Here is a 16,501-nt window from a genome sequence, read left to right on the forward strand (position 1 = left end):
AGAAGTCTCCAGAATTAAGAACCAAATCGACCTTTCTTTTTATCAGATGAGATTGGATGTGTCCAGAGTTCTTCCCATAGATAAGCCTTTTCTCCTTCTAAACTGGTTGTTTCCAGTTCTTGTTACAGTAACAGAAAGCTGACTGATACAACTTTCAGAAGTTTTTACTACACCATGGATTTTCAGAAACAAAAACATACTCAAGAATTGATTCATAGTTTCCATAGTGTTAACAACAGAAGTCGGCCAGCGAGCTATGGTATTCAGCATTATCAGCCTCTTTCCATCTGGCACTGTGCATCTCTTTTATATTAAATTTTATTTGAAGACAGAAGTCATGAGCTAAAACTGTGTGAGAATAAAATTTTAGAGATGTAAAAACAAAGGGGGAAACTTCCCATTTTTGAAAATGTACTAGATGTTGTTCTGCTTCCACTAGATCCAAGAAGAAAGGGGGTCAATAAAAGACTCACTCATGACCTTGACGGAGATATGACCTTGACAGTGTTGACACTTACAGAAGCATCTCTAAGTAAACCAGAAAATCAAAAGCTTCTCAGGAAACATTGTGTGTGGAGTAGAAAGCCTCTGGATAATTGTGTTTTCTTCCTGGGAGTCTTGGCCTGTAGACAGACTTAACCTTGGTCCTTCTAAATTAGTCTCGGCACGGAAAAGTGTCCAAACATCCCACTTGGAAGATATGCTAAATGTTGTGTTCCACTTGGAGAGTCTTGAGCCATTCTTTTGAGAATGATCCCAATCAATGTTTGTGAATTTATAGCTTAAATTCTTTAAAATATTTGTCTAGGCGCTCCCTTTTAGTATATACCTTCTGCTAAAACACTAACGATAAAGCTGTTCTCTAGTGTCTACATTCCAGAGAGAATTTTAAAACCTTTTTATAATTGGATGGTCAGGCACAAAGCATCAAGTATTTGTAGTATTGGTGTTTTGTTCATTTGTTTGTTTGTTTCCTTTCTAAAAATGGATGTATACCCTCTGCTGTATACACCTCCTGGTGTATACCCTCTGCTTCCTCCATCCGCTCGAGGTGCCGCTTGTGCACTCCTTCAGGGCAGACCTGCTTCCTCTTTTGTGAAGCAGCAGCCAGGGAGACTCTGGTGCTCGCCATGGCCGATGAGAAACCCAATGAAGGAGTCAAGACTGAGAACAACCATCATATTAATTTGAAGGCAGCAAGGAAGGAAGGTTCTGTGGTGCAGTTTAAGATCAGGAGGCAGACACCACTTAGTAAATAGAAAATAGAAAAGCCTATTGTGAATGACAGGATTTATCAATGAGGCAGATCAGATTCCAGTTTGATGGGCAACCAAGAAATGAAACAGACACACCAGCACCATTGGAAATGGAGAATGAAGGTACACCTCATATGTCCTAGCAGCAGACAGGAGGTGTCTACTGAAAAGGGAACCTGCTACTTTACTCCAAGCGTTTGTTATAGCTCAAGAATACATTCTCTATTAGAAAGCCATAATTTGGGTCCACCACATTCTGACTACCAAAGTATAGTTTTCCCTGTTCTTCCATTTCCCCATCCTCATTCCCTAATTGTACATAAAATAATCAGTGTATGTGCACAAGCATATTTTGCTTTTTGGTCCCCCCACCTCTCTCTTTCTCTCTATAACTGATCTGGATCATCCATTTTATCCTGCCCTCAGACATGGAACTCTGCCTGTAGCCCAACCATAAAAGGACATTTTTGAGATGGTTCTGGAAGATAGTAGCATTTTAATGAGTAGATTCAGTAAATATCTGTACCTCATCAGTGGGTATCATCCAATACATCATTCATATTCATTCTCATAATCTAATCTCTCTCTCTCTCTCTCTCTCTCTCTCTCTCTCTCTCTCTCTCTCTCTCTCTCTCTCTCCTAAATGGCCAATGTTCTGTTTTGGTTGACATCAGATGGAGATGGTCTGGAGGGGAAGTACAGGTTCTGTGAAAATGTCCCTTCTCTCCGTGAGTGCACATTCATTCACCTATCTCTATATTCCAATGAGTTGTTTTTGCTTTCATTGTTTTAGAAAAAGAACCCAACAGCACAAAATCCTTGCATGCCTTGTTCAGTAGGAGAATTTCAATGTTTTCATTTATCATTGTAAAGCCAAGAGCAACTGTATAACTTTTTGGTACACACCTGTTACATATAGGGCAATCTGTCTTTAAGTAGGGGTAAATTACTCTTGAACAAAATGATGCTGAAGAGTTTTCCCTTCAAGGCAAGCATCTTGTTGTTTAAATAAACTTCTTGTTTAAAATGAAAAAAAAAATCAATACCTCCTAACTGTAGCCTGTTACCGCTCTGTCTTTCACAGCCTTTCATGCTGTGGTTTGGGGGTTGTTGTGTTTTAAGTGACACATGATTGATGTAATCTGGCATGATTTACAATGTCAAGCAGCAGCAGAACATTTTAGAGAAAAAAAATATTCATCAAAATCTATTACTGTAGAAATTGCTGCTTGAAGATTCTTTCTTTGGGTTACTTTCATGTGTGGTAAAACAACACCTTGCTGACGTCACAACCCATGTTTTGGGGTTTTGTTTAGTCTGGTAGTGTGGTTATTAAAATGGCTGCAGCTGAAGTCTCCCTGTTACCTCAGGGTAACACACTAAGTATCAAATGAATACCAAACAACCTGCCAAAGGCTTGCCCATTTACCTCCAACTGAGAGAATTCAGTTCATGTCTTAGGAAGGAGGAGGGGGAGGACTGGGAATCCAGCAGTGCTCCACCCCAACGCAAATCATAACTTTATTGTGTGATTACAAAACTCTAGCTTTAAAGAAACGTTTTATTTGCATATTAAACCATCCTTTAAAAAAACCCCACAATATCCTTCTCTCTAAGGCAATATTCCCTCTTTCTGTTTAAGCCCATTCAGTAGTTATGTGAAGCCTCATGGTAGTTAGTCCTCAAATGTCTTTTGAAGTGATTTTGCAAATATTTGGTGTCCAACTCCTTCCATTATAATCCTATCAGTCAGGAGTTGTTTCTTTATGCTAGCCTTACTATGAATTATTAAAAATGCCACAATTTTCAAGAGATTTGAGCAAAGGAACCCATTTAAATATATATACATTAAAATTTACAGTGGTATTGATTCAAAAAATAAAAGATGAAAGAAAGGTCCTTCAGAGTAGCCTTCATGGCTTGTTATTACCCAAACATGAATATTCTCTCCTGCCTCGGTGTTATCCATGCTACTGGACACAATCCCATTGCCCACCACCGTATCCTTTGACCTGCCATCTTCCCACCCACCCACAGAAGCAGTCATTCCAATAATGGCTGTCCATGCCAGTCACTATACAAGGTGCTTAGGATCTAGAAAGAAAACTAAGTAGGAAAAAGGCAAACGTGAGAGGAAATATTTGTGTTGGGTGTTTTGATAAGTATTAGAGGGGAGAAAGTGAAGGCAGAGGAAGAAATAAGAATACTCTACCACATTGTTTATTTACGTGAATGGACCTTTGAGCATGGGCTGTGCACACTGGCTGTATACCAGGCACAGTTCTAGCTTGAATGGGAAACAAAGCAAAGGAGATGTGCACAGTAGCTTATCCCTTACCGCTGGAGACAGAGACAGACCTCAATGTAAGGAGTTTATGAAGCATCCACGGCCCTGGTTGGGGGCTCAGCCCTGCGGAGGTCTAGCCATTGCTTTCAAGCATGCGCAGTCCATCTTCCTGTCCAGTCCTTTAACCATCCAGTAATACTCATGAGCGGCTTCCTCGCTGAGTCTTTAGTGTTGCTTATGCTATTCTGGTACCGCAGTCTCTCTCAGGGTTCACCCCCAACGCCTTCCCCAAGGGAGTACTCACCTCGACCACCTGGGGCAGCCATGCAAACTTGCGCAGGCTTCCTGCTTGAGAAACAGGCGATTCCTTGCTGTCCGCTTGACTGAGCTGTTCTTTTCAGTGTTTCGTCGTATTGAAAAGAGGACTAAGAGCAGCATAGGTGGCGAAAAAGTCAGGGCCACGCGAGGAAGTGGAATCCCAGTTGCCTTCTCTGTGGCCCCACTGTCTCCTGGGGTTCATTTTGGGAAGCCCTCGTGAGTTAGAGGGATTGGCCATGCCACTTTCATTCTCCGGGAGCAGGGAAGGGCATCCATGGCTTGATCTCACCTTTCCCATAGCATAGTCTGTGAGTGTTAAGGTAGTCGGCTGTCAAACAATCATGAACTAGGAGAAGAAGCAAAGGGGTTGAAGATGTGGCTCAGTAGCAGAGTGCCTGGATAACACGTGCAAGGCTCTGGCTTTGATCACTAACAGAAAGGAAAGAAAGGGGAGGAGGAAAGGGGAGAGGAGGGGGACAGAGAAAGGGAAAAAGGAAAGGAAAAAGAGACATGAGGATGTGTACTCAAAACAGCCAATAAAAACATACCAGTCGATAAGCTCGCTGCTTAAACTAGTAGAGACATGCTTACGTAACTGCTGTAGCTGTGTTACATGTTTTACATCAAAGGATACACATATAGGATATTTCATGCAAGAAATAAAAACTTTCTGAAGAACCCATTGGAAATTGCAGCATCAAAAATCAGAATGTGCTGTTTTTAAAAGTCATAGGAGAGGCTTAATAGAAAACTGTCCATTATAAACTAATGAACTAAGAAAGGCAGGTAAATGAGAGAGGTCTTCATTCTGAAGCTTGGGGAAGGGGAAATCTAAATACACGGGGGAACTGTCAGATAAGGCCAAGGGGCCCATTTGTATAAGTAGAGTCTGGTAAGGAAAAGAGAGACCAGAATAAAAAATGTTTGAAGAAATGATGTTGACTGTCCCCAACTGTAGTGAAAAACCAACCCATAAAACCCCAAATAATTCAGCCACCCTCAGCCAGTATAAATACAGAGGTAAAGCACATTCAGGACACAACAGTGAAATGTTTCATCATACCAAATTGAATAAGTTTATTGGAGACTGTCTTTGAGCCTAACATATGCAATGCAAAATTTCTACAAAGAAATAGAACATACACTTCCAAGAAAGAAAGACAGAAAGAAAGAAAGGAAGGAAGGAAGGAAGGAAGGAAGGAAGGAAGGAAGAAAGAAAGAAAGAAAGAAAGAAAGAAAGAAAGAAAGAAAGAAAGAAAGAAAGAAAGAAAGAAAGAAAGAAAAGAAAAGAAAGCCAGGGGGTGGTGGCACACGCCTTTAATCCCAGCACTTGGGAGGCAGAGGCAGGAGAATCTCTGTGAGTTCGAGGCCAGCCTGGTCTACAAAGCGAGTTCCAGGAAAGGCACAAAACTACATAGAGAAACCCTGTCTTGAAAAACCAAAGAAAGAAAGAAAGAAAGAAAGAAAGAAAGAAAGAAAGAAAGAAAGAAAGAAAGAAAGAAAGAAAGAAAGAAGGAAACGTAAATGTGCCTGTCCAAGGTCACATGGCTGGAGGTGAAGCCAGGGTTAGACCTCAGAATCAGGCTCCAGAGACATGGTCTTGACCTGCCTGACATAATACTTAGGTGGCTCTGCAAAGCGTGAATGGCTTCTCTGAATCGAGTTCTGCCTTGCTTTTTCTTGTACTATCATTGCATTTTCATCTGCATCACACTCCTCATAAGACAGACAGATGTGATGACTGTCCACAAGATGCTTCTGTGAAGGTGGTGCATCTTGACTTGGCTTCTGTGTCTCTAGTCTGTGACATTAAACTAGCGTGAGCACCTTTCTGGGAAAACTGGAGTTTGAGATATGCACTGTCAGGTGTACCATGGAACATAAATAGTTGCTTGCTACTGGCTACTTTGAATGACTGGTATTTTGGATTTTGTTCTCTATTCTGTTAACTACCTGAAGTAAACCCTGATTAGAAAAACATTAATTGGGAAGTTTTGAAAAATAAGCATAAGTTGTAAGTTGCATGCTGTTCTGAATAGTGTGATGAAATCTTGGACCATCCACATCATGCCAGGCATCCTAATCATCTTCAATCTGCCGTATCCTCGCAGTATACACGACCCAACTGCCAGGTTATTAGTAAACACCCTAATCATCAGGAAAACTACCAAGATTGGGTGGTACTTTTGACCAACTAATTTACTTATGTTAATAATGTCTGCAAAGTGTAAAATATTGGAAATTCACATACACTACAAAGAAGTCATAACATGATCCTCTTAAGAGAAGGGGGGGAGATACTTACGACACATTAAGGGAGAAAGTACACACAGTTTTCATTGCAGTATTTATTATAATTGCTCTGTTCTTGGTAGGCTTTGCTGCTGATCTTGGACTGTCCCTACTTTATAAACTTATTCTTTTTCTTGTGTAGTTGTATCTGGGAAAACACAACGATGTGAGGGGTTTGGTGCTACCTGCCATTTCCAAGGAGCACTGATGGTCTCAGAACATCCTCCCACGTGTGAGGTAGGACGGCTTGAGCACACACACAAGCTCAGCAGAAGACCCCTTAGCCCCATTTTTGGCTCCTTTTAAAGCATTTCTTTCTTTATTCATAAGCAGGCCCATCTCACCTCCACCTCCCAGGACAACCATTTCCAGCCTCCGAAATGCTCTGCCTTTATTCTCTACGAGTTCACCCAGAGAATCCCCGCATGTTCTATTGAACAATGGAGCTGAGGTGGGGCCCTTTAAATTGACAAATTACTAGACTGATGTCTCCCGCCAGATTCTGGACAGCTGCTGTCTCTCTCATTCCGGATCTTCTAGGACTCTTATTACCAGGGACCTTCCAGAACTTTCTTTGAGGTGGGTACTATGTGACTGCCCTGAAGAATAGCACATAGTATAAACTTCCTCACTTCAAAGAATTGGTTAATCCTCTGAGATCTATCCTTGGGCTCCCAGATGAATAATCTGCTTAAATTGGGGGATTCGTCTCTTGAAATGATAACTGTGACGGGGTACATAGGTAATATGAAGAATAGGGTGTGTCGGTTAGAAATTGTTCTTGTGTGTGGCTTGAAACAAGTCACAATGTTTGGACTAGCATGTCCTGCTCCCTCTGTGCTGGCTAGCTCTTTACTCAGAAGGTAGGATCAGGAGCTGAAGAGATGACCCAGCAATTAACACTTGCTGCGCTTGAGGATAGCCCAAGTTTGGTTCCCAGCACCCATGTCCCATGTCGGGAAGCTCACACCCCCTAAACTTCAAGCTCCAGGGTATTCAATACCCTCTACTGGTCTCCATGGGCAGCTGAACTCATGTGCACATATCCACACACAGACACACACACATACATACTCATAAACTGAAACAAAACTTTTTAATAAAATAGAATAGTAAAATACATTTTTAATAAAAACACAATCAGGCATGTCTGATAGCAACTCTTAGGACATTTTTTCCTCCTGTTTTTGATCCACTAGAAGAAAACAAAAAATCTCTCTTCAGTTTTCCAGTAAGCTTATAGTTCAAGGACTGGACCATCTAAGTTAATGAACTCATCATTGAATCAGTCACCATAGCCCAGACTGATGGGGCTTAGCTCAGCTGCCTCGCCTCGGAGTTGGTAAAGAAGTCAAGAGCCTGACAGTGTCGGGACACACAACGAAACAGACTCCGCAGGCCATAAGCAGCAGGTTCATAGCACAGGGGAGAGGTGAAATCTTGCATTTAGAATGTGCGTGCACTTGAGACATGACTGAAAACTCGTTGCTTCCTGGATCCAGATAGCCGTCCTCAAGCCATGTCCCTTGAGCCCCAGTGCTGTGTACCTTAATAGGCCGATGCTAATTGGTCACCAGTGAGGAGCCTGTGGCCTTCCCTTGCACCAGCATTTTAAAAAGGTCCCGTGGAAGCCATTTATATATTTTAGAATAGTTAACATGGCCCCACCGGGCCTGCAGCAAAAGATGCATTTTGCAACATCTAATGAGTAAATGGGGCATTTAGTAAGACACAGTCTAATTACTTTGGGTCTTTGTAAAATATTAATTTAAGGCAACCACAGCATTAAGGAATAAGTTTGCCAGGCGGGGCTCAGTAATTTTGTGCCGCAGCTGCCATTAATATCAATAGAAGTCTCTCAGCTCACTTGCCTCCCTGCTTTGACGATGTACCCCTAAGGTATAGAAATCAGTGGCTGCAGATTTGTTTTCAATTAAAGTTCCAGAGTAAAGCGTGGAGTTGTTTGTGCATAGGCATATCACCTGCACAGCTGCGGACTGAGGCTTCCAGAGTCAGACCTGGATGATATGCAGTGACGTCTCTGTTGCCGAGTTTCTAGAAAGCATGACAATTCCAACTCCAGAAGAGCACCGGTATAAAGAAAGCCACCATCACCACTTGTGGACATGATTTGCCTTGGAATTAAAATGCTTTCTAGAAACTTTACATCATACATATATGATTCCATTCTGGGGAAGTCAGGCTGGGGACAAATTACAATTCATAAAATGTGGGGCCTTGTCAAGCATAACTAGAGTCCCATTCCCAGAACCCATGTAAAAAGTCTGGCATGAAGATGTGCACTTGTAATCCCAATGCTGAGGAGGTAGATCCTGGGGCTCTCTGGGAAGCAGATCCTGGGGCTCACTGGCCAGCCAGTCTCATTTAGTTGGAAGGCCCCAGGCCAGTGAGATATCCTTTGCTAAAGAACAAGGTGGATGGTAGCTGAAGCAAAATAACAGCTGAGTGTGTCCTCTTGCTTCCACATGTGTGTTCACACATGTGCACTGCACATACACACATGTACACATACAGAGAAAGATGCCTGTTGTCCATTCCAACACACACTGAAACGAACCCTGAATGATTCTGAGTTGACCTTACAGAGGAACACATGTAAACCTCCCTGAAGTTGTCTTGCATGGAAGAGAAGTCCCAAGCTACTGATTTAGTTGCTCTGAGTCAGTGGAAGAGTACAACCCAGAAGCTCTTCTTGCCATTCTATGTGATGCCTGACTGTGTCTGTGCACAAAAGTAGTTTCTTAGACACACACCGTTACCTCTGTAGAAGCCTAGCAGTGATGATGTGGTGTGTGCTGTGATGAGAAGCTGTTGGAATGTGCAGAGATGTAAAGACGAACTGTTCCCAGAAGGATGTGCAATATGGGGGTGGCTATGACATTGGAAACTGAGCTAACAGGAGAGGCCCTAACCCTCAAAGAATGCAAAGTGTCTCTCCTCCCAGTGTCTGCAGTCAAAGTTTTGAGAAACAGCTGCATTTAGTCATGCAGCATGGAAGAACAAGAGTGCCTCATGTCAGAGACGATGCAGTGAGCGCATAGCTGTGGGAGACATGCAGGATGCTCTAGTATCATTCATCGATGTATTATGGCTACGCCGCATGCCTTCCTGCCCCATTCATCTGATCCCATCTCTTAAAACATCCCCTTGCATCTCTCATTTCTGGATCCCTGTACAAATCGCAGGAGCTAATTTAATTTGGGGGTGGGCAGGCTAAGCCCCCATGTTCCCTTTCAACCCCAGCAAATATTTCATTGTTTGTAATGCCTCTTAATACACGAAACAATATTTATGCTGTACTCTACAACATTTTATAACTTTCTTCTAATTGCCTTAGCAGGCTTTAAAACCGGAGCTTAACACTTCGATAATAAGCGTATTAATTTGTCTAACGTTTAAGTTCTTACAAAGGAAGAGACAAGCATTAATTTTGTTTAGTTAAAACAAGCTTTGCTTTTGAACAGCAGGTGGTAATTGAAACAAAACAAGGACTCATTAGAGGAGCGTCTGGTGGCTCATGATACAAACAGAGCATACTAGAAAACCCAAACACAAGAGCCCTGAAATAAAGTGGTCATCATCTAATTAACAGAACATGTTTTAATTACCGAGTAAACCATGCAGCGCCGTGTGTCAATTTAACTGATGTGCTAAGTGCCAGTTTACAATATCAGAAACAGACAAATAATTGGAATCTAATTACATGCAGGTCTATTGCACACCAGCGCCTCCAGCCCATCTTAATAAACAAGTTTTTACATCAAACCATGAATAGCAAATACAGCCATGCTGTTAATTGCTACATTGTGATATTGGGACTTTGCCAGCTCTGACTATTAAAATAAGCTCTTGTGTGGATTGCAGTTTCTCTGCTACGCTTTAATTAGAATCAAATGAGAGGCAGAGATCGGGCTGTATTACTGCAATTCAATATATGTAAATAAGATAACTGGCTAATCTTTTTATTTTATTTCTGAGCCTCCATGCAATAGGCGGTTTAGTTATGCTAATAGGTTATCACTTTGCAAATGAAGTAGATTTGTGCTGTGAGATGAATCAAGAAACATGTAATCTTTGCTCGAGAGTCTAAATATTCCCCATCCTCGCACGTGGGATCCGAAGAACTTTCTTGCCCAAGATATATGGTGCTATATTTTTAATGCCCGTATTGGCCTAGTTTTTCAGCGATAGCTTTGGATGTTGTATTTCACTTGTCTAAATAAACACATGATCCATAACACGCTATTTACAATGCTCGGACAGATATTTCAAGATAAACTCCTATAATGGAGAATCATTCATTTGAGTACTTGAAAAGGTTGCAGAGGAGGTCTACATAAATACTGTATAATGCAAATTTTAAATTAAGACCAAGGCATAGATAACGCTCATATTTCATACTGTGTATAAATGTGCTGCTTGTCAAGGAACTAATCAGGGATTCAGAAATATTTCAGAGTTCGAAAATGAAATCTATGGTACGGCCGCTGATGGGCCATTTTTCTGTATTTTCCAACGAGGGAAGGAGATGGTATAGCTATTGTTGAAAAATTACCAAGTAATGATCTCCTGGGAAGATCGCCTTATGTTTCATTAGAATTGTAATTAGAAGTGGCCATGACCTTGGGAAACCTGCTTCAGGAGCCGGCTCTCTTCCCTTTTGTTTAAGAAAATCTTCCAAGTTGCTTCTGCTCCTGGCCACGGGCGACATTCACTGAACTCCGTAGAACGGACACAATAAAGCATGCAAATGTACGACAGTGGTGCAGTAACGGGGAACAAGAGAGGCAGAGGGAATGCTCTTCTCTCAACTTCAGGCGCAGTTTGTTAGTGTGGATTCGAGGGGCCCAGAGCTTTCTTCCCTCGGAGACGTTCTAGGTCACACCAGACCTTAGAACTGTCTTCTACGGACAACATGGCAGCTCTGTTGGGTCTCTGAGTGCGCCCAGGACTTTAAAGGCCACCCTCAGCCATTTCCAACTTCTGGCTTGAAGGAAGAAAGCCAAGCTCCTCACTGGCTTGAGCCGAAGGCAGCCTGTAACAATACTCCGCAAACTTGGCGCGGGGCCTCGCCTATTTAAATTTCCATCACACCATTGTCGGAGGCCCATGCCTCTGACTTGGCTTGCCTGGTGGATGTGGTCCAACTCCCAGAAGGGAACAAGTGCACCACGCAAAATATTGGAAGGGTCCACATGTTTCCAACACCTCATCGGATACTTTAGTGCGGGGGTAAAGAACATTCTTGGTACTCTTGTTTCTGGCAAAGTCACAAAGGATTCTGGGCTGGTACCTCATCCATCTTGGTTCAAAAATGAAATGGAGTCTCCTGGTCAGTTGTCAGAAGAAAAAGGGAAACACACACACACACACACACACACACACACACACACACACACACACTGCTCCAGATGCCCTGGTTTTCTCCTATCCTTCCAGCCTCCCACAAAAGCATGCCAACTCCAGTAACAATATATAATCAAAATGTTTAAAATGCAGAGTAAATGTGTATAAAAATGCACAGGGGCTGGAAAAGGAATGTAATAAGGTTAAATTTTACAAACATGATTCCATATGTTGAAAGCATCTTGTAGTTGTGTCAAATACAGATGAAGCTATAAATTACCCCAGAATCAGAAGTGTCAACTTTCAGGCTAATGCTGGATATATATATATATATATATATATATATATATATATATATATACATTCAGGATTCTTATTAAAATATGAAAACATGCTAAACATAGAAAAAGCTAACAACTGTACCAAAAGCAAGACAGAGTGTTACTAATGTCTGCCAACTGTATTACTCACCAGGCAATCAATCTCACATGAGCAACCTCTGCAGCCGGCAACCGGGAAAGCAGAAACCCACCTCTCCTACTTGTCTTAGTTGTGGTTACTCTTGCAAGGTTTCCACATTATTCAGTTTGCTCACTGTTAACCCTGAGAGGGCACGGTTAGCGAGAGGAAAACGTTTATTCAATTATAATGTCTTTATTTTTACTTAAAACACACACAAAACTGTCAGCAATAGACAAATGAGTACTGTGGGCTGAAGCATGTGCTCACTTTATTCTATATTTGAATTCTAATAAATTATATCCATGCTATTACAAAAATTATAACTGACATGCTGTCAGAACTAGACACAGAGATGCCTAGATGTACACCTAGTGCCTTGAAGGCTGTCCACATTTGGGCCAATTGTAAAACATCACCCTCATTTGCCAAACAGGACTGTTATGTCTGTGGTCAAGGGTGATTTTTTTTTCCTTGGTTGCAAGCTCATGCATGATTCTGAATGTACCCAAATTCTAAGGGAAAAGATAGTCTTCCTTAAAGGATCGAGTGATCTGTTCTGAGATTCAACACAGCATATGGAAGTAGTTTCTTACTCAAGCATTATAGAACAAGTAAATAATACTGCCCCATTAGATGAAATCCAAGTTGATAAACACTCTGCAGTTCATATGACAAGAACCTGCTGACAGGCTTTGTGGAGCTTGGAGAGTGCTCTTCAATATCTGGTACGAGAGGTTTTGCTTTTGCCAGTTGGAGTTTGAAGACAAATACCGGCTTTTCCCCAGAGGTTTCGATCACTCTCCAAAAGGTTCTCCTGATTGGTGACGGGGGTGGACATTTAGTGAGTGTTGTGAACTGAATCCTTGTGGTCCCATCTGAAAACTGAAACCCCAGCTGTGAAGGTGCTCACTTTAGGAAGTGCAGCCTTTGGGAACTGACCTGGTTAAGAGAATGGAGTCCCCGAGAATAGGGTTGGGGACCCCAGTAAGGTCAGTTTCTCCTTCTGTTGTGAGCAGATAACGAGAAGAGCACAGTGACCTGTGAACCAAGGGTCCCTTGCCGGACACCGAATCTGTGGGTGCCCTGGACTCCTCCGCTGATAGCAGGTGAGAAGGGAGGTTCCGTTCACGGTCACCAGTGTGCGGCCGACCAGGCTGAACTGCCAAGAGCAATGGATGCTGAAATCGCTCCTTTCTATCCCTGCCATCGTAAGACTGTCTGTTAGGTGTGCTTTGGAGTGCTGGTGGTCAGGGGTGGGATTGTATGGAGGACATCACCTAAGGGGTGGGGAGGGGGCAGTCAGGCAGCAAAAACTAAGTGTGATAATGGGCTGGAGAGATGGCTCAGAGGTTAAGAACACATGTTGCTCATGCAGAGGACCTGGGTTTGACTCCCAGCACCCACATGGTGGCTCCCAACCATCTGTAACTCCAGTCCTGGGGGATCCACCCTCCTCTGAACACCTTGGGCACCAGGTACAGGTGCAGTCCACAGACATGCATGCAGCGAAATACTCATACACATAAAATAAAAATTTTAAAAATATGAAAAAATACTAATAGTTATGATAAATATGACCCAAAGTAACATCAAGGACTTTGCTATATGCTAGGGGCAAAAGTGAGAGATTTACATACAAAAGGAAAGCTAGGATAGGAAGGTGTATTTGAAGTAAGTATTCTCCTGAACTTCCAAGGGGAGATGGGCTGGGCAGTGCCCAAAGAGAATGCCTTGTATACTTTCCATAGTTGTCAACCTGAAAGCCACAGAAGTTAAGAAGAAAAAAAAGAAAGAAAGAAATTTGCTGGATGGAAAATAGCCATCATGGGATTGATGGCTGCTGCAACACCGGACTTCCTCCCATCGGGCAGGAAGAGAGGGATGCCATAGGAGTCAGGAGTTAATAATGAGAATATAGCTCAGAGCTTAGCTCAGTGGCACAGAGCTTGCCTAGCAATAGCAAGGCCCTGGATTCAATTTCCAGCAGCCAGGGCAGGGGGGTTACAAAATACCAAAGACAAAAAATGAAATACGACAACCCCCGGGAGCACGATATAGTAGTAGAAATGTCTGAGGCGGAGTAGCTGGAGGATGAGTACTGCTGAGTCTCTCCGTCCTCATGTGCTCAGGACCCTAAGTACTAAAAATTGCTCCGACTTGTTAAGTGTAGGTTTGTGCCACCTTCTGGGCTCCTTGAGTTTGCCCATCCCTCCTGGGACTAGCACAGGAATGGCACTACCACCAAGAATGTCTGTGAAGAGGTCGTTCTCAAAGGGAAAAACTGAGGGGATATGAGGAGGCTCAGCAGTTAGAAGTCCATAGTATTCTTGCAAAAGAATGGAGTTCGGTTCCCAGAACATGCGGTGGTGGTTCATGACTGCCTGCCACTCCAGCTCTGACCCCTCTGGTAAAAATATTGCGGATAAAAAACCTTCTGGGGACTGGGGGAATAGCTAGTCAGCAAAGTGCATGAAAACCTGACCCCGAGGAGTCACCTGTCTGCCGGGTGTGGTGGTGCACTCCCAGCACTTGGGAGGCAGAGGCAGGAAGATCTCTGTGTTCAAGGCCAGCCTGGTCTACAGAGTGGTTTCCAGGGCAGCCAGGACTACACAAAGAAACCCTGTCTCAGAAAAAAAAAAATGCAGGTGTTAATGGCACACACTTGTAATCCCTATGCTGGGGAGGGAGAATCAGGTAGATACATGGAGCGATCCAGCCTCATCTACTCAGAGAGGTCCAGACCAATGAAGAGAACCTATCTCATAAAACAAAGTGGGAACAATACCAAGGTTGCCCTCTGACCTCCACACACATATGCAAATCTCCTGAATACTATCTGTGGTCTGTCTGGTTAGACAGGGAATTAAATCCAGTGTCCTGTGCATGCTCGGCACATACTCTACCACTGAGCTACACCTTTGGCTGCTCAATACAGCTTTTGATTTTGTATGCTGGGTTTGGGAAGATCCAGGGTCGAGCATATGTGAGGTGTGTGTTCTATGATTAAACTACAATATGATTTTAACTAGATAGATTCATAAGCAAAGGAAAGTGTAAGAATACGAAGATTATAACATTCGAGGTCAAAGAGTCAGCTATAGAGAATTTTTATTGCTCAGTAACTATTGTTTAATGTGTGTGAGAACAATACAAATTCAACACATATGCATGTGCATATTAAAAAGGATTGTACTACATTCAACATGGAATATTTTCTTCTATCCTGGAGCAGAAGGGAAAAAATGTAAGAAAATAGAATTACTACCATGGCATAGGCTGTAGTTCTGGCTACTCGGAAGATTGAGACAGATGGAACCAGAGGCCAAGGTTACTTGTGAAAATAAGTGATGCCTTATCTAGGCATGTAGTATAGTAATAGTCTGTTTGCATAGAGTGAGCAATACCCTAGATTCAACCTGCTGTACTGGGGAGGGTGGGGGAGAGAAAGAGAGAGGGAGAGAAAGAGAGAAAGAGAAAAGGACAGACAGACAGACAGACAGAGAGAATGTAAGAAATGAAGAAATGAATGAAGGAATCCTACAACCAAGACTATAAAATCAATGAAACCTAAATAAAACTTGTATTTGAGTTACTAATATTTCAAAAAATCTGTATGTTCTAAACTCTGTGTTTAATTTGGATCAATGTCACTTGATTACATTAAATGTTAGTACATGGCGGGTGATGAACACACAGGTACCCTCTGTGCCATCCACGTCGTTCCTGTGGGAGTGTGACAGCATTTCAAAGTTTAAAGAGCTCTTGCTCTTGCAGCAGACCTGGGTTCCATTCCCAACACCCACATCGTGGTTCACAGCCTCTGGGGAGTCTGATGCCCTCTTTGGATCTCCAAGGGCTCCAAGCACACACATGGTGCACATACATACAAGCAGGTGAAACACTCACACATGAAATAAAATCAATACATCTAAAATTTTTTTTAATAAAAAGATTTTCACTGATGGATGGAGAAATGCCTTAGTCTCTAAAGTACTTGCTTGCTAGAGTGAGGACCTCACTTCCAAACTTGCAAACTCGTGTCAAAAAGCCAAGACATGCTGGCAAACACTTGTAATCCCAGCCCTGGCTTCATGAAAGCAAGTGAACTCCTGGAGGTGGGTGGCCAGCTAGCCTAACCTAATTGGTAAGCTCCGGGACCCTGTCTCAAGAAAAAAAGAAAAAGAGAAAAAAAAAAAGATGGATGACGTGAAGATAGCAACTGAGATATAACCATAACCTCCACATGTATGCACGAAAACATCTACACATCTGTGTACACCCATACTCAAGTGTGTGCCAGCACAGTTTCTTTGTGCTTATCTGGTTCTTCGGACATTTTTGTTGTTGTTTCATGCTTCTTTGTGAAATCTCTCTGACTACCAAAAACAAGAAGAGGGAAACAGAAGAAAACCTAAGAAAATCTCCAGCCTAATTTTAATCGGCCTTGTTGTATGATGAAATCACTCTCGAAAATGTCTTACCCCTGAGCATCCACAGCCATTTTAGCATCAGTACCAAG

The 16,501-nt window shown here is 42.5% G+C and overlaps 1 pseudogene; it reads left to right on the forward strand.

Annotated features, from left to right (window-relative positions):
- Positions 1 to 1,130: 1,130 nt before the first annotated feature.
- Positions 1,131 to 1,423, forward strand: LOC114695399 (annotated as a pseudogene).
- Positions 1,424 to 16,501: the final 15,078 nt, after the last annotated feature.

The sequence above is a fragment of the Peromyscus leucopus genome, chromosome 3 (genome assembly GCF_004664715.2).
Source record: "Peromyscus leucopus breed LL Stock chromosome 3, UCI_PerLeu_2.1, whole genome shotgun sequence".
NCBI lineage: Eukaryota > Metazoa > Chordata > Mammalia > Rodentia > Cricetidae > Peromyscus > Peromyscus leucopus.